Below are 20422 nucleotides of genomic sequence, written 5' to 3' on the forward strand. Positions count from 1 at the left end.
GGTGTGCTGGTGGATGCAGGATTTAATGCGAAACACAAGAGTGACTGTCATGATTAAATGCTTTCTCATTTTCCTTTCAACAATCCTGACTTGGGTTGATAGCTTTGGTATAGATTTTTTCAAGCCTTCAAATATATGCTCTGATCATTTTGAAGAATTAATTCAGTGTGTGTCCATTTATTTAATATAGCTGTTCCAGTAATTTGTTAAAAAAACCCTTCGAAGAAAAAGAAATCGGTAAGCGATTTGCTGTCAAAAACAATCAAACAAAATCGTGAGTGCATTTCTAATTTACTTTATTCACATTCGATGAGATTTCTGATAATTTTGAATATGCTTAGAAGGTTTTAAATGTTTACATGAATATTACATTGCATTGTTTTTACAAAATCTTATCTAAACTTAATTAATTTAAGTAAACAAACTCCTGTTGTAAAAATAACAACTGCTATAATGCTAAACTTAGGTGGAAGTGAATATTACTAGTTGTCTAATTACATTTGCAGAATTGTGATAGATTCAAAGTGAATTTATATCAAACAACTTTTCTATTGTTAAAAATGAAATGTCTATAGTTTATTGTATTTAAACTGAAATTGACTGTTATCATAATATTTTGATATAACACTGTGCACCTCAGTGATTTCTGTTTTAATAAATACAAGTCTTTTCATTGAAAATCAATTTCCATATCAGCGTTTATTATATAATTTTTTATTCCCAACTTCATTGCAACATGCATGTTTCATTTTTTTTTCTATTTCTTTAACCTATTAATTTTCAATTGCAAAATTCTGTGAAAGCATAAAAGTGTTTCTTTCAACTCCACTTTATATCCTATTTAACTTCTCTCACTCTCTCTCTTTCTGTATATATATATATATATATATATATATATATATATATATATATATATATATATATATATATATATATATATCATGACCTTATTCTTGTTTATTAAATTTACTGTATTGTATGTTTTTGTTTTATTTCATGATATTCATTCAATGTAATTTTTATCAATGTAACTTTAGCATTTAAAAAATTTCATAAATGTTCTGCTTTAAAAGTATACTGTTCAACATTATGTTTCTATTAGTGATAAAAAAAAGCTGTTCTTTAGTATCTAGGAAGTTTCTGTTGAATAAAATTGATTTCATCATTTGCATTGACATTCTTGTCATACTGTGTTTATATTATTTCTAAGTGTCTAGAAAAATAAATGTTGATAAATAGTAAATAGTTTTTTTCAGTTTTTTGAATTAGTGAGTACTTTAAAACATACATTTGATTATATTTCTTCAAGTAATTATCACATATATTTTATCTCTCTCTCTCTCTCTCTCTCTCTCTCTCTCTCTATATATATATATATATATATATATATATATATATATATATATATATATATATATATATATATATTTGTAATGTGTTAATGATTTTTACAATTTAAAATGAAACTATTTATTCATAAGTTGCATAGATTTAAAAAAATGTATCCATACCTTTTAGATTTCATAATTTGAAATTGTAAACATAATTTATTCAATATATACTAATTTGAGTTTCATATTCTTTCCTCTGAGCAAACAGAAAACATCAAAGTCTCAATATTTATAAAAGTAATTACATAAGAAAAAAAATATAATAATTTTATTAGTAAGCTTTAAAATATTAACTTATCCAAGAATAATAATTATTTTAAAAAAGGAACTAACTGGGGGAACTATATTCATAAGATTCAACATTCAATAATATTTAAATAACATGTAAAAACGAACATATGTAATTTTTCAAAAACACTGCCATAATCATTTGTCAAAATGTATCCATCGGATAAAAAGGGGGGAGGGGAGGATATGGGAAAGGAAAGAATAAAGTGGCACCAAACAAATTAAAAAGCGATGTTAATTAATTAAGCAAAAACAATAATTCCATTGAAAATACTAATTAAAATTTTAATATAAGAAATGAAATTATATAACTAAGAAAATTTGGAGAAAATAATTCAAAACAATATCTTTAAAAAAATCAAAAGTTTTTAATAATTGATCGGCTAGCGTAATATTTACTAAACAATGGTTTCGTCAACGTTGTCGGCAGACATCACGACATGCGCAGAACGATTGAAAATAGAACAGAAGCGGTTTGTTTGGTACCTGACACGTGACCGTGAATTGACCCCATTACCATGCTGATTTTTGTTAAAAGTTATCTTTGTTTAAAATTCTCATAAGAAGCTATTTTACTTTCTGACTGAGTAAAATTACATGCGCACTCGCACTCAATCTTAAATCTATGTGAAGAAAATGGTATTCAAAAGAAAGACTTTATTTCTTGTATCGAACTCGAAGAATAACATTAGCATTTCATGTACTATATATGAATGCAAATAAAATATCCATGAACTTTAAAAGTAATTCTATATCTAGAATAATAGGAAAAAGTTAAATACAAAGAAAGATATACAATGGATGAAACTAATTCTTTTTAATTTCAGTAATTTTCAAAATAATTTATCATATTGAAAATATTTGGCAACAGGATGAAATAGACTGTACTAAGTATATTAATCTCAAAACATATCCAAACTTTTCACAATTTGCAACAATTTAAAAATTCCCATACACTGCAACAGTTACGGAATTTCCGAAGTTATTACGGAAATTAGGAGAAAACTGCGGCGTTTCGGATATATGGTGGAAAACTATGAAAAGCTACAAAAAAAACTGATATATATATGTAAAACATATATCCCCCCCCCCACCGCAAGACCTGAAAGTTCTTCAGGGCCCTTCAACACACAACCTTACATTCGACACACAAGTAAGACACTGAAATTTAAATGCATATTAAAAGAGATACCTAAGTTTCTCTTACCCTTACATTAATATAAAATTCCATTTCAGTAAGGAAATTAAGTATAAACATATAAATATTGTTACGAATTTCCCGGGGTTCGTTTGGATAGTGGAAGTTATATGGTGTGGAGAACACTCAATCAGCAGGCGGCAGTAGAAAATGAAACAAAGACGTTTATTTACACGAAGACACACAGGACAGCACAAAAGACGATTATCTTCAGCCGAGACGTGCAGCATACAACAGTATACAAAGCAGCTCTACTCCGTCGCTGCTCCGCTAGTCCTTGGAAGACGAGTTCTTCACCGTCGCTTCCGACTACTCTTCGACTCCACTGGTCCACGACTCCAATTCACGACTGGTTCACCACCACTCCCCGGCAGCTGCACTCCTTTTATAGGTCTTAGGAGGCGGGGCTAGAAGCCTCTCAACCAATCAGGAATGTTCGAGGCGCATCTCCGCTCCTACTGGACTGATCGGGAAAATTCTCAATGTTTCGGGTATAATCTATTTTGGCACAAAGCCGCCAAATTCGTCGCCAAGTCGCCAAATAGTCGCCAAGTTTGTTGCCAAGCTCTGGGATCTCCTATGGAACCCATTATGCTGGGAAGCCGCATCAAGGATTCGTAACAATATATTTGTCAGCAGTTTCGTGGCCGAAGAAAGAAAACACTTTCGTAATTTCAAAACTTTACTTTATTCCACAATTAATGCATAAGTAAGTAGGGACGTGTTACGAACGCAACACATGTTTGAACAAAATATTTTCCCACATGATTATATATTGTGAAATTCTGATAGGGATTTCTTTACACGTGTTGATTTAGGTAAAGGGAAAATCGGAATCTTTTAAAAGAATTTGTTTAGGTTGACAAATTTTTATCCCTTCACTCGGAGTGTGTGAAAGTGCAGATTTAAACAGTTTTATAGAGCGCACGTAGAATTAATTAAACAAAAAGTGGGAATTGGGTCAGGAAATAAGAGAACATTTTAGAATGAAGTTAATAAGGGCTAAATTAAGATAAAAATTAGGAAATTAACTAGGACTTAAATTGGATTTTAAAATATCATTACATAAATACCGAAAATTACAAAAGTTGTGTATATATCTTCTTCCCAAACAGTGCTAGTAGCAAAAGAATTTTTAGCATGTTTAGAAAAAAATAATAATTTTATTTCAGCATGAATATAAAAACACTGGAGTTGTTCTTCATTTACAAAAAAAAAATGTATTTGGGAGTTTATTATGATGTTAAACTAAATGATGATGACTTAAAAAAAGCAAAAGCTCTTGCTATTTAATGAAACAGACAAAAAAAAAAAATGCAAATGTCTAACCAGTAATTTGTTTGATGAACAAAATCGTGTTATGTGATTTTTTTCAAATAAAAACATTATTTAAATTTTATGTTTAGTCAGTAATAAATGTCTGTTAAATAATTAAGAATAACGTTTGAAAATATTTGTTTGAATTAATTAAAATTCTTTGGAAGTATTTTTTCTTTAATAATCCGATGCTACTAAGCTATATATAATATATCTGTAAAAATAGTGCTACTGATGACTGAATAATAATTGTTTGTTAGTTAGTTATTTTGGATTTTGTGGCACAAGAGCTATATATGGCCATGCTGCGCCAAACATATGGTTGAAGATAAAAAATATACAGTGAAGTTCTAAAAAGTGAAAGTGAAATTTTCAAAAACCTAGAAATGTGGAGATAAAATTGTTTCTAGTTAAATGGAAAATACAAATTTCTTTCAAGAAAGTAAAAATATTTGGATAGGGATATTCTTTCACCAAGCCACGAATGTTTGAAGATGATGTACCAAATAAACGTAAACGATGGGGATTAAAAATTGGACATTCAGATAAAATATGAATGACAGTCAAATGAACATGGCATGCAATGTAGACTGGGAATCGCTCATCAAACAGAAGATGTTTATGTGTGAGACGAGTATGGCCAATGTGGAGCCGAGTCAATTTGACGTCCAATTCGCGCAATGGAACAACATTGCTGAAGAGAATGCAGTTTATTAGAAATCTGCAAATCCCATGATTCTTTCCATAAATATAAAATATGTTGTGAAATATATTTTTTGAAATTAGTGTACGGAATAGCTCGTTGTAGAGAAGCGGATGTTGTCTTTGCTGCTGCGTCGGCAGATTCATTGCCAACAATGCCAACGTGGCCAGGTAACCAACAAAATAAAATTTGGTAGTTCCGAGATTGCAAATTTCTCCAAAGATAAAGGATATTTACAGCTAGTGGATGTGTTTTAGTATGAGGATGGCTGAGGGCCTCCAGAGCACTCATACTATCAGAATAAATGCAGAATTTATGGTAAATACAATTAGAAATTTTCTCAAGAGCAATCATAATTGCCATTAGTTCAGCAGTTAAAACAGAGTACAAAGTACTCAACTGAAAGCTGCTTGTGTCCTCAGCAATGACGACAGCACAACCCACATGATAAGCTGTCTTTGAGCCATCCATAAAAACAGGAATGTGCGTAGAATATTTATTGAGGTGATAGAAAAAGTTGTTGGAAGACAGTAGATGAAGTAGTAGACTTGTTATAGGTGAGAAAAGGATTAATATATGATATTTTGGGGATATTCCAGGGTGGCAAAGCAAGAGCAGTAGTATTATGAATTTGCAGATTTAAAATACCTGCATCAGCAAAAGTCCTTGTTATTCTTTCACAAAAAGATAGAATATTAGAAGGACGTGCATTATATAAACGCCCCAGACCAATGGGTAAATTCACTCGACGAACAGGATGATTGATAGAAGATTCAATTCGGATACGGAAGATTCAATAATTGTTGGAGGGTGTGCATTTACGAACATCCTAAAGAGGACGTCTAAATATAACTTCATTTTGACTCTGTGAAAAATAATCCAGATTTCGTATCGTGAACAAACGATTTTATTCGAAACTCTTGTTAGTGATTCATTAATAATTTTGTTATTTTGCCATAATCTTGATTCTTTCTATTCATTTTAACTGTAATTTTTTTTGCATAATCGATAATGTATTCGAACGATGCATTATCTCGTTTGAAGAAGAAGAAAGAAGAAAAATTTATTTAAAAAAATCTAGATTTGTAATCCTTTCAGAATCACTTAATCTATCGCTGTAAAAGCTCGAAATGAAATATAAATATGATTGTTCGCTAGAAAATTTTTCCGAAATAAAATAAAACAATGAAGGTATAAAACAATTTTTAAATTTTGTTATTAACTAATTTAAAATTTCTGCTAATAGTAATTCTATTAGTAGGTAAAGCGTTGAATTTTACTTACTGAGAGTAGGAGAACTGTATCTTCAAAAGATCAGTTTGTACCTTTAAAGATTGATTTTCAATTTTTTTTTTCTTATAAAATAAGGGGCAACTCACGGATTATAAGAATATATAATTTGTACAGGTCTGAAAAGCCGAAAGTTTATAAATTATCCTTTAATAATGAATCTAACAGTTCTTATGGCAGGGTAACCACAAACTGGCTCCTCCAATCCACCGGCACACGGGAAAATCTGAATGACTAGACCACCGCATGCGCAACACTGGCGGGAAATGTGGTTGAGACCTAAGCGCCCTCACCGGCCACGATACAGCCCTTCCTTAAGGAAGCATGTCTCATCATTGATGGGAGGAGACAGACCTCCACCTTTTTGTGCACCCACCGGGATAGCGAGAACCAACCACCATGTCAGAAGCTTCTCATCTTCAATTACGAGGTGCTGCCACCCCCTCGTGGGACGAGCTCTTATGTAGAAATATAAGGATTATTACTTTTTTAAAAATTTTTTTTCCTTTAAACACTTTTTTTTGCAAATTTCCGTAAGCGTAGAGCGTATTCCATTCAGTACAATCATGTGAAATTTTATTCAACAATATTTAAAAACATCATGCATTTGTTAAACATATTTCTTATTTTTCTATGCAATAGTATCAAACTTTAGAGACTATTTATCACACAAAATACATTTTTTTAGATTTTTAAATAACACATCATTTATTATTTTTCGTAATTTTTATTATTAACATATTTAATTGAAAATAAGTCCACTGTAATTATCAAACTTCTGCTCATATATTATTTTAATTTTGGAGTGAATTTTCTCAAAATTATTTTGTTTATTTGATTATTTTGGCGATTTGTGGATATGAACGTGAAAATTTTCACATCACAACACATATTCGATTTGCTATTAAAAAACTAATACAATAAGAAACAAATATTTTCTGCTCTTTTATAATTAAATTAAATCATTCGTTTCTCTATGCCCTTAATTTATTTATCCGATATTAAATCGTACTTGCGAAAAAAATCTCCTTTATTTACAACTGAATTTTCTGGTGAAAACGGCCGTATACCTCTGCGATGTGAAATATGATACAATTTAAATAGATTTTTGAAGAAAAAGAAAGTCGTTTTAAAATACTTCTGTAATTGCAAAAATGTAGTAGAAGTGCAAAGATCATTTCGGAGAGAATTTCACACTGGCGCGACTTGCGAATTCACAATAAGACAAATTATAGGTTTCTTTAAAGTAGATAGAATTGCTCAGACTCTTCATGGGCAACGTTCCAAAATCATTTAATGACAAAGAGACAGAAGTAAGAGAGCTGAAAAAGTATCGTCTTGAGCCAAGAACATCATTTCACAGAGCATTCGTGAAGTAAGGGTTACATACGATAGTATACGCAGACTTTTAAAGAGATAAGTAACATACCGATAACATACCACAAAGTGATAAGTAACATTTCAATGCCCGCATTCAAGAAAAATAATCCAGTTTGGATAATCGTGTTTTGCGAGTAGGAATTGGAAAGATGATTCTCATCAATCGAGGATTTTCTAGTACAGTTTTTTAAGGATGAAATTTATAATACGAAACTGCAACTGTTGGTGAAATGGGGAAAGCTATCAAAAAGGAATGTACAGCATTACAAAATGAAAGTTTTTTTTAAAAAAAGTGTACGATTTTATAAATTCACAATTTTCATATATCAAAGTGTATATCAATTTGATAATATGAACTAAATTCATAAAAATTCTAATAAGCATAAAAAGTTAGTTGTACAATATTTAAGATAATTTTATAAACAAAATGATAAAAGTACACACTCTCAGTGAAAATTATCCAGTTTGGAGAATTGAATTTTCTGAGTGGAAATTTCAAAGACGATTCTCACTAATGGATTATTTTCTAGTAGGTTTTCTTAAGAAGGAAATTTATAATATGAAACTGCAACAATTGGTGAATTGGGGAAAGCTATCAAAAAGGAATGTACAGCATTCCAGAACGAAAGATTTTTTAAAAAATATGTGCGATCCTATAAATTAACAATGCCAAATATCAAAGAGTATATCAATTTTATAACATGAACTAAATTCATAAAAATTCTAATAAACATTAAAAGTTAGTTGCATGGTATTTAAGAAAATTTTATAAACAAAATAATAAAAGTGCACGCTCTCAGTGAAAATTATCCAGTTTGGATTATTGAATTTTCTGAATGGGAATTTCAAAGACGATTCCCCCTAATGCATTATTTTCTAATAGGGTTTCTTAAGAATGAAATTTATAATACGAAACTGCAACTGTTGGTGAATTGGAGAAAGAGATCTAAAAAGAATGTACAGCATTCCAAAATGAAAGTTTTTTTTAAAAAAAAGTGTGCGATTTTATAAATTCACAATTTTCATATATCAAAGTGTATATCAATTTTATAACATGAACTAAATTCATAAAAATTCTAATAAACATTAAAAGTTAGTTGTATGGTATTTAAGAAAATTTTATAAACAAAATAATAAAAGTGCACGCTCTCAGTGAAAATTATCCAGTTTGGATAATTGAATTTTCTGAATGGGAATTTCAAAGACGATTCCCCCTAATGCATTATTTTCTAATAGGTTTTCTTAAGAATGAAATTTATAATACGAAACTGCAACTGTTGGTGAATTGGAGAAAGAGATCAAAAAAGAATGTACAGCATTCCAAAATGAAAGTTTTTTTTAAAAAAAAGTGTGCGATTTTATAAATTCACAATTTTCATATATCAAAGTGTATATCAATTTTATAACATGAACTAAATTCATAAAAATTCTAATAAACATTAAAAGTTAGTTGCATGGTATTTAAGAAAATTTTATAAACAAAATAATAAAAGTGCACGCTCTCAGTGAAAATTATCCAGTTTGGATTATTGAATTTTCTGAATGGGAATTTCAAAGACGATTCCCCCTAATGCATTATTTTCTAATAGGGTTTCTTAAGAATGAAATTTATAATACGAAACTGCAACTGTTGGTGAATTGGAGAAAGAGATCTAAAAAGAATGTACAGCATTCCAAAATGAAAGTTTTTTTTAAAAAAAAGTGTGCGATTTTATAAATTCACAATTTTCATATATCAAAGTGTATATCAATTTTATAACATGAACTAAATTCATAAAAATTCTAATAAACATTAAAAGTTAGTTGTATGGTATTTAAGAAAATTTTATAAACAAAATAATAAAAGTGCACGCTCTCAGTGAAAATTATCCAGTTTGGATAATTGAATTTTCTGAATGGGAATTTCAAAGACGATTCCCCCTAATGCATTATTTTCTAATAGGTTTTCTTAAGAATGAAATTTATAATACGAAACTGCAACTGTTGGTGAATTGGAGAAAGAGATCTAAAAAGAATGTACAGCATTCCAAAATGAAAGTTTTTTTTAAAAAAAAGTGTGCGATTTTATAAATTCACAATTTTCATATATCAAAGTGTATATCAATTTTATAACATGAACTAAATTCATAAAAATTCTAATAAACATTAAAAGTTAGTTGTATGGTATTTAAGAAAATTTTATAAACAAAATAATAAAAGTGCACGCTCTCAGTGAAAATTATCCAGTTTGGATAATTGAATTTTCTGAATGGGAATTTCAAAGACGATTCCCCCTAATGCATTATTTTCTAATAGGTTTTCTTAAGAATGAAATTTATAATACGAAACTGCAACTGTTGGTGAATTGGAGAAAGAGATCTAAAAAGAATGTACAGCATTCCAAAATGAAAGTTTTTTTTAAAAAAAAGTGTGCGATTTTATAAATTCACAATTTTCATATATCAAAGTGTATATCAATTTTATAACATGAACTAAATTCATAAAAATTCTAATAAACATTAAAAGTTAGTTGTATGGTATTTAAGAAAATTTTATAAACAAAATAATAAAAGTGCACGCTCTCAGTGAAAATTATCCAGTTTGGATAATTGAATTTTCTGAATGGGAATTTCAAAGACGATTCCCCCTAATGCATTATTTTCTAATAGGTTTTCTTAAGAATGAAATTTATAATACGAAACTGCAACTGTTGGTGAATTGGAGAAAGAGATCAAAAAAGAATGTACAGCATTCCAAAATGAAAGTTTTTTTTAAAAAAAAGTGTGCGATTTTATAAATTCACAATTTTCATATATCAAAGTGTATATCAATTTTATAACATGAACTAAATTCATAAAAATTCTAATAAACATTAAAAGTTAGTTGCATGGTATTTAAGAAAATTTTATAAACAAAATAATAAAAGTGCACGCTCTCAGTGAAAATTATCCAGTTTGGATTATTGAATTTTCTGAATGGGAATTTCAAAGACGATTCCCCCTAATGCATTATTTTCTAATAGGTTTTCTTAAGAATGAAATTTATAATACGAAACTGCAACTGTTGGTGAATTGGAGAAAGAGATCTAAAAAGAATGTACAGCATTCCAAAATGAAAGTTTTTTTTAAAAAAAAGTGTGCGATTTTATAAATTCACAATTTTCATATATCAAAGTGTATATCAATTTTATAACATGAACTAAATTCATAAAAATTCTAATAAACATTAAAAGTTAGTTGTATGGTATTTAAGAAAATTTTATAAACAAAATAATAAAAGTGCACGCTCTCAGTGAAAATTATCCAGTTTGGATAATTGAATTTTCTGAATGGGAATTTCAAAGACGATTCCCCCTAATGCATTATTTTCTAATAGGTTTTCTTAAGAATGAAATTTATAATACGAAACTGCAACTGTTGGTGAATTGGAGAAAGAGATCTAAAAAGAATGTACAGCATTCCAAAATGAAAGTTTTTTTTAAAAAAAAGTGTGCGATTTTATAAATTCACAATTTTCATATATCAAAGTGTATATCAATTTTATAACATGAACTAAATTCATAAAAATTCTAATAAACATTAAAAGTTAGTTGTATGGTATTTAAGAAAATTTTATAAACAAAATAATAAAAGTGCACGCTCTCAGTGAAAATTATCCAGTTTGGATAATTGAATTTTCTGAATGGGAATTTCAAAGACGATTCCCCCTAATGCATTATTTTCTAATAGGTTTTCTTAAGAATGAAATTTATAATACGAAACTGCAACTGTTGGTGAATTGGAGAAAGAGATCTAAAAAGAATGTACAGCATTCCAAAATGAAAGTTTTTTTTAAAAAAAAGTGTGCGATTTTATAAATTCACAATTTTCATATATCAAAGTGTATATCAATTTTATAACATGAACTAAATTCATAAAAATTCTAATAAACATTAAAAGTTAGTTGTATGGTATTTAAGAAAATTTTATAAACAAAATAATAAAAGTGCACGCTCTCAGTGAAAATTATCCAGTTTGGATAATTGAATTTTCTGAATGGGAATTTCAAAGACGATTCCCCCTAATGCATTATTTTCTAATAGGTTTTCTTAAGAATGAAATTTATAATACGAAACTGCAACTGTTGGTGAATTGGAGAAAGAGATCTAAAAAGAATGTACAGCATTCCAAAATGAAAGTTTTTTTTAAAAAAAAGTGTGCGATTTTATAAATTCACAATTTTCATATATCAAAGTGTATATCAATTTTATAACATGAACTAAATTCATAAAAATTCTAATAAACATTAAAAGTTAGTTGTATGGTATTTAAGAAAATTTTATAAACAAAATAATAAAAGTGCACGCTCTCAGTGAAAATTATCCAGTTTGGATAATTGAATTTTCTGAATGGGAATTTCAAAGACGATTCCCCCTAATGCATTATTTTCTAATAGGTTTTCTTAAGAATGAAATTTATAATACGAAACTGCAACTGTTGGTGAATTGGAGAAAGAGATCAAAAAAGAATGTACAGCATTCCAAAATGAAAGTTTTTTTTAAAAAAAAGTGTGCGATTTTATAAATTCACAATTTTCATATATCAAAGTGTATATCAATTTTATAACATGAACTAAATTCATAAAAATTCTAATAAACATTAAAAGTTAGTTGTATGGTATTTAAGAAAATTTTATAAACAAAATAATAAAAGTGCACGCTCTCAGTGAAAATTATCCAGTTTGGATAATTGAATTTTCTGAATGGGAATTTTAAAGACGATTCCCACTAATGCATTATTTTCTAATAGGTTTTCTTAAGAATGAAATTTATAATACGAAACTGCAACTGTTGGTGAATTGGAGAAAGAGATCTAAAAAGAATGTACAGCATTCCAAAATGAAAGTTTTTTTTAAAAAAAAGTGTGCGATTTTATAAATTCACAATTTTCATATATCAAAGTGTATATCAATTTTATAACATGAACTAAATTCATAAAAATTCTAATAAACATTAAAAGTTAGTTGTATGGTATTTAAGAAAATTTTATAAACAAAATAATAAAAGTGCACGCTCTCAGTGAAAATTATCCAGTTTGGATAATTGAATTTTCTGAATGGGAATTTCAAAGACGATTCCCCCTAATGCATTATTTTCTAATAGGTTTTCTTAAGAATGAAATTTATAATACGAAACTGCAACTGTTGGTGAATTGGAGAAAGAGATCTAAAAAGAATGTACAGCATTCCAAAATGAAAGTTTTTTTTAAAAAAAAGTGTGCGATTTTATAAATTCACAATTTTCATATATCAAAGTGTATATCAATTTTATAACATGAACTAAATTCATAAAAATTCTAATAAACATTAAAAGTTAGTTGCATGGTATTTAAGAAAATTTTATAAACAAAATAATAAAAGTGCACGCTCTCAGTGAAAATTATCCAGTTTGGATTATTGAATTTTCTGAATGGGAATTTCAAAGACGATTCCCCCTAATGCATTATTTTCTAATAGGTTTTCTTAAGAATGAAATTTATAATACGAAACTGCAACTGTTGGTGAATTGGAGAAAGAGATCTAAAAAGAATGTACAGCATTCCAAAATGAAAGTTTTTTTTAAAAAAAAGTGTGCGATTTTATAAATTCACAATTTTCATATATCAAAGTGTATATCAATTTTATAACATGAACTAAATTCATAAAAATTCTAATAAACATTAAAAGTTAGTTGCATGGTATTTAAGAAAATTTTATAAACAAAATAATAAAAGTGCACGCTCTCAGTGAAAATTATCCAGTTTGGATAATTGAATTTTCTGAATGGGAATTTCAAAGACGATTCCCCCTAATGCATTATTTTCTAATAGGTTTTCTTAAGAATGAAATTTATAATACGAAACTGCGACTGTTGGTGAATTGGAGAAAGAGATCAAAAAAGAATGTACAGCATTCCAAAATGAAAGTTTTTTTTAAAAAAAAGTGTGCGATTTTATAAATTCACAATTTTCATATATCAAAGTGTATATCAATTTTATAACATGAACTAAATTCATAAAAATTCTAATAAACATTAAAAGTTAGTTGCATGGTATTTAAGAAAATTTTATAAACAAAATAATAAAAGTGCACGCTCTCAGTGAAAATTATCCAGTTTGGATTATTGAATTTTCTGAATGGGAATTTCAAAGACGATTCCCCCTAATGCATTATTTTCTAATAGGTTTTCTTAAGAATGAAATTTATAATACGAAACTGCGACTGTTGGTGAATTGGAGAAAGAGATCAAAAAAGAATGTACAGCATTCCAAAATGAAAGTTTTTTTTAAAAAAAAGTGTGCGATTTTATAAATTCACAATTTTCATATATCAAAGTGTATATCAATTTTATAACATGAACTAAATTCATAAAAATTCTAATAAACATTAAAAGTTAGTTGCATGGTATTTAAGAAAATTTTATAAACAAAATAATAAAAGTGCACGCTCTCAGTGAAAATTATCCAGTTTGGATTATTGAATTTTCTGAATGGGAATTTCAAAGACGATTCCCCCTAATGCATTATTTTCTAATAGGTTTTCTTAAGAATGAAATTTATAATACGAAACTGCAACTGTTGGTGAATTGGAGAAAGAGATCAAAAAAGAATGTACAGCATTCCAAAATGAAAGTTTTTTTTAAAAAAAAGTGTGCGATTTTATAAATTCACAATTTTCATATATCAAAGTGTATATCAATTTTATAACATGAACTAAATTCATAAAAATTCTAATAAACATTAAAAGTTAGTTGCATGGTATTTAAGAAAATTTTATAAACAAAATAATAAAAGTGCACGCTCTCAGTGAAAATTATCCAGTTTGGATTATTGAATTTTCTGAATGGGAATTTCAAAGACGATTCCCCCTAATGCATTATTTTCTAATAGGTTTTCTTAAGAATGAAATTTATAATACGAAACTGCAACTGTTGGTGAATTGGAGAAAGAGATCAAAAAAGAATGTACAGCATTCCAAAATGAAAGTTTTTTTTAAAAAAAAGTGTGCGATTTTATAAATTCACAATTTTCATATATCAAAGTGTATATCAATTTTATAACATGAACTAAATTCATAAAAATTCTAATAAACATTAAAAGTTAGTTGCATGGTATTTAAGAAAATTTTATAAACAAAATAATAAAAGTGCACGCTCTCAGTGAAAATTATCCAGTTTGGATTATTGAATTTTCTGAATGGGAATTTCAAAGACGATTCCCCCTAATGCATTATTTTCTAATAGGTTTTCTTAAGAATGAAATTTATAATACAAAACTGCAATTGTTGGTGAATTGGGGAAAGCTATCAAAACGGAATGTACAGCATTCCAAAATGAAAGTTTTTTTTAAAAAATGTGTGCGATCCTATAAATTCACAATGCCAAATATCAAAGAGTATATCAATTTTATAACATGAACTAAATTCATAAAAATTCTAATAAACATTAAAAGTTAGTTGTACGATATTTAAGAACATTTTATAAACAAAATAATAAAAGTACACGCTCTCAGTGAAAACAATCCAGTTTGGATAGTTGAATTTTCTGAGTGGGAATTTCAAAGACGATTCTAACTAATGAATTATTTTCTAGGAGGTTTTCTTAAGAATGAAATTAATAATACAATACCGCTACTGTTGGTGAATTGGAAAAAGCCATCGAAAATAAATGAAAGTTTTTTTTTTAAATGCGTGCCATTGTGTAATTTCACAATGCCATATATAAAAGTAGATATCAATTTGATAAATGAACTAAATGCATAAAAGTTGTCATAAACATTGAAAGTCAATTGTAAGATATTTAATTAATATTTTATTAACAAACAAAGTGTTATAACAATTTTTACGACTCCTTGCATATTTTGTATTAAAGTTAAAAGAAAAAATATGTATAAATATATAGTTATTCAAGTAAGATTATTGCAATAAAAGTATTGAAATTGCCATTAGGTATTATTCAATTATATAATTAGTAGAATTTGCAAAATATTTTGTATTTTTAAAAATATTCTTTGCAATTATAAAGAAAATAACTTATTAAAATAAATAATTAATCTCATGAAAAATTTAACATAAAATATATTGTTACGATTCACGGTAAAGTAAATTGCCCATTAGATTTGGTTGTGCAGGGTGTTTTTTTTTATTTTAAACTGACGGTACTGAGAGACCTCTGTAGCTCGAAATATCAGCCGCAAAGCCACTAAATTTCATACGAGGACTATTGATGACATGGGAAAAAAAATCCGCAAAAAAAAAATTTTAGTTAAAAAAGTTACCAATAGGGGGGATGTGACGCTTTTGATCTAAATTTTAATTGCACGATAAAATTTTAAAAACTACAGTAAACAGATAAATCAAAAACAAAGAATTAATTTTTCCACAAATGTGCTTTTTTCGAATAATAACTTCTGTAAATAGTTACAAATTTAAAAAAAAGAGGAGATTCTATCCGACTTTCTTTTTATTTTTTATTCTTTTGTTTTTATTCAATAGAATCGCTTTACCGGGGAAGACATCGGCTATTTTCAAAATGACCTCCATTTTCTTGAACTAAGCATTTCATTCTGTACACTGTACTCTCTACAGCTGAATGCAACAGGAGGCATGTTCATAACAGTCCGTGTTATGTTTTCCTTTAAAACCGATAAGTTCGAGACTCCACCAAGATAAACCTTCGATTTTAAATAACCCCACAGAAAAAATTCACATGGGGTTAGATCCAGGTTAATGACTCTTACAACGACTAATGACTCTTTCTTCTGTAAAGTGATGGCACAACAGTTGCTGTACGGATGTACCAGTATGTGGGGGTACTCCATCCTGCATAAAGATAATTTTATCTAAGCATTGTCTTTACTGAAGTTGTGGGATAACAAAACTACTCAGTATATCATGATATCTTTGAGCGTTTACGGAACAGGTCTGCGGTCCTGCTTGGGTAATAGTCTCAAAAAAGTATGATCCGATGATAAAATCTGCTGTAAAACCACACCAAACAGTTACTTTTTTAGAATGGGGTGGGATTTTTTGAAATGCATGGGGTTTTCCAGATGCCAGATTCTAGAATTCTAAGTGTTAGCAGTCCCATTCAAATAAAAATGGGCCTCATCACTCCAGAGAATTGTCCAAGGCCAAGCCTCGTGGACCTCCATCCAGCAAGAAATGTCAAAGCAAAGGTTAATCGAAGATCATAATCTGTAGATTTTAATTCATGCAAAAAGCTAATTTTATATGGATAAAATTGAAGAATTTTTCTTAAAACTTTCCATAATGTTGAAGCACTAACATCCAGATGTCGGGCAACTCCACGTGTGCTGCTATTATCAGCAGTGCTCGTCTGATTTCTTTCAACGATTGCAGTCGCAACGTATGTGATCATAAACTCTGACACCGGTTTCCGTCTTCTACCAGGACGAGTTGCGAGAGAACTTGTTTTTTCAAATTTTTTAATCATTGCTTTCACTGCATTACTTGATAGAGGCCCTTTACGTAAATTGTTTCGACTTCTAAATTCGCGAAGAGCGGCCACTGCATTGGATTGATTGACCGCTTAACTGCTTTGCCCGTGTGCCATACGTGCATCTATTTATCGAATTTTGATAGTTGTAAGTAAAAAACAAACCATTCATAGCGATTATAATTCAATATTAAAATTACTTCGAATACATAGATAAATCAAAAATTCAAAGAATTTCTGTTTGAATCAAAATAAGCAAATATTCAGTAAACAGAAGGTACCATCTTACTAGATAGTAAAGAAAATAAAACAATCAAGTGGTTAAGATAAAAGAGCTTCACAAGTAATGCACACTGTGCTAAACTGAGGCGCATTTTACAAATCAACTGATACTTGAAATGATTTTTACTGTCCCGCTTCTTTTTTATAGCTCAAAATACTGGCGCTGGTGTCGACTACGTGATCGGGATTTTGCATTTTGCAATTTTTTCCCCTTGTTTATACAAAATTTTAGATGTCTTAAAATGTAAAGCGTCATATTTTCCCCCTATTGACAACTTTTGAAACTAATTGTTTTTCGCGGATTCCTTTTTCCCATGTCGTTAATAGTCCCTGTACAAAATTTGGTGACTTTGCAGCAAATAGTTCAAGCTACAGAGGTCTCTTGAGTACCGTTAGTTTAAACAGAAACACCTGTGCATCTTTCTCGTTAAAACGTCATTTTGGGGATATCGCATCAATGATATACTAAAGCGGTTTTATTGTATTAACAGTTTAAAGCATTGTGCATTTCGAGACTATTTTAAAAGTTGATTCAGTAAATTCAATTTTTAATGAATTAGAAATTTTAATTAACCTGGATATTTGCGCAGCTACTTGGGAATTGATTATCAATCACACAATTGAAAGAAGAGGAGCTGAGTTGTCATCGCAAACTAATCTAGAAAGAACTCAGCAGCGGAATTTAAAAAAATTGCCGCTATTTGATGTTTTATTGAAAAAATTACGAATATTGAAAAAATTACGAATGCATTAAAGTTTCTGTATTAGACATTGAAAAATTTAATTAACCCTTTAATTGGGAAATAAAACTGTCGTAAAATTTATGTTTTGGATGTACATATTAAGTAGGATGTGTATAATACATTTACGTGTCCTTAGAAATTTATTCTAATTAATTAATTTTAATTTAATTAATTCTTCTACATTTATTTTAATTTATTAATTAATTTTAATTTAATTAATTCTTATACATTTATTTCAGTTGTTTAATTAATTTAATTTAATAACTTCTTAGAAATTTATTTTAATTCATAAATTTAAATCGTTACCCAGAAATCTGTGCATAAAGGTAGACTTATAATATCCATGTAAAGTATTTGGAATTGTAGATCTTCCGTAACAGTAAATGAAAATGCATGTTGCTTCTGTGCAACTATACCAAATAAAGAGTTTAAAAAAGTTTCTAAAAACAGAATTTATCAGTATGCAAAATATGGCAGAATTTTATTTATTTTAATTATTTTCTTTTCTTATTTTTAAAATCAATTTTTTTTTCTCAAATTCATTATCGGGCGGTGCCATCTGTAAGGAATTAAAATTCAACTGCCAAAATAATGTATTATCATTGTGACCACTCAGGTGTATGAGTGTTGGAATCTCCAGGGCAACTAAAAAATAGTGAAAATTCGATTAAAAATAATTCCATTTTCATAAACATAAAAGAAATATAAATAAAAAAGTTTTGAAAATAAATTTTAAAAGATTGATTGAAGTCTTGTAATATAAAGAAAACTTTAGCCAAAATAACAACCAGCGAAATTCGAAAATTACGAACACATGAGCAATTGATGTTATTACTATTGAGACGAAATTTACCCTTAATTGTTTTAGTGAAATAAAGACTCTTTGGGAAAGTTTAGTCATACCCGTAGCTTTCTCGTATATTTTTAAATAAAGATGTTAGGTTTCTTCCAGTTGCTTTAAAATATTTGAATCTAATCAAAACCATTAAAACCCTGATTGTTCATATTTTTTTTTCATAGTCCCTCACTCAAGATATTGTGCATTGTAGTGAAGAAATCTGAGTATACATTTTGTAAACCTTTTCATAACCAAAAGAAATCAGAATTTGATACAACAATATTTATTTGAACTACAATATATAAGATCATGTACTAAATTTTATATCTCTAAATCTCTTATATATCTAAAAAAAAAATTCTTTCTAGAATATAAAATATGAAAAAAAACAACAAAAAAACAAGAAAGTACTGTAATTTTCAAAAAAATTTGAATGCAAGATTTTAACGTATCTCCAAATTTTAGACCTCTTTTAGTCCGAAGAACAAATTTTTGGAATTATGTCTGTCTGTCCTTGAACTGGGAAACTCTGAGTAAAACTGATAAAATTTTGCATATTATCTTCAAATTTGTAGATTTCTCACTAATTATGAAGAAAATCCATTCAGATGATATCATTTTTTCTGATTGTCCAAATATAATTTAACATGTTAATTACAAAACGAATAGAGACAGATAATTAAAATTTGATACAATTCAACATCTGAATTTTAGATATGTATAAAATTTGTAACCAAATCCGTCAAGTGTTTGACCGTCTGTTGGTTTGTACTTTCATAAGCCTGTAAATGAAATAGCATAAAAACGTTATGATTCAAATGTATTAATTCCCGTATTCGATTTTGTGATTACAATTATAGTTGTCAGTGTCAAGTTTTAGTTTTAATCGAACTGATAGATTAAATGCACATTTGGTTTTCAAAGTCTTGGGACAGCATTAGTTGCGATTTATTGCCAAAACAATTCTTCAAACATCGAATGCTAATAGGCTCTTTCGTAATCATTTTTTGTTATTGGCATACGGTTAATAATATGCATTTATATTAATTAATATGCTATAAGGCTCCGGTATAGCCTGGTTGGTAGGGTGTTAGATTTGCGTCCCTTTGGTTGCGAGTTCGAACTCAGCCGGCCGAAGACTCCGTGTGTGTGGTAGCTGGCGCACGTATAAATCTGTCGTGGTCACAAAGTCTTCCATGTCGAGAGTAATATCACTGGGGGGTACTGGATCAGGTGTGATCGTTCTCTGACACTGGTCTAAATTACGATCTATGGATGAGTGAATGAAATGCGTGAAGTCCGCCCCATAAAAAGCGTTGTGACGTGTGTATAGCTAAGTCGTGCTCTTGGCCCTAGACGGCGCTATTGAAAATACAAGAGACTCACCCTTGGCTTAAAGTCACTGACTTCTAAAGTCAGTGGGCCTGTCTATGACAAATGCCATTAGAAGCAACAACAACAATATGCAATAATGTTTTGGGTAGACCATTTCCGCTACTTATTGGATTTACATGCATATACTCAAATGGACTGACTGACAG

Source organism: Argiope bruennichi, chromosome 10 (genome assembly GCF_947563725.1).
Source record: "Argiope bruennichi chromosome 10, qqArgBrue1.1, whole genome shotgun sequence".
In the NCBI taxonomy this organism is placed as follows: Eukaryota; Metazoa; Arthropoda; class Arachnida; order Araneae; family Araneidae; genus Argiope; species Argiope bruennichi.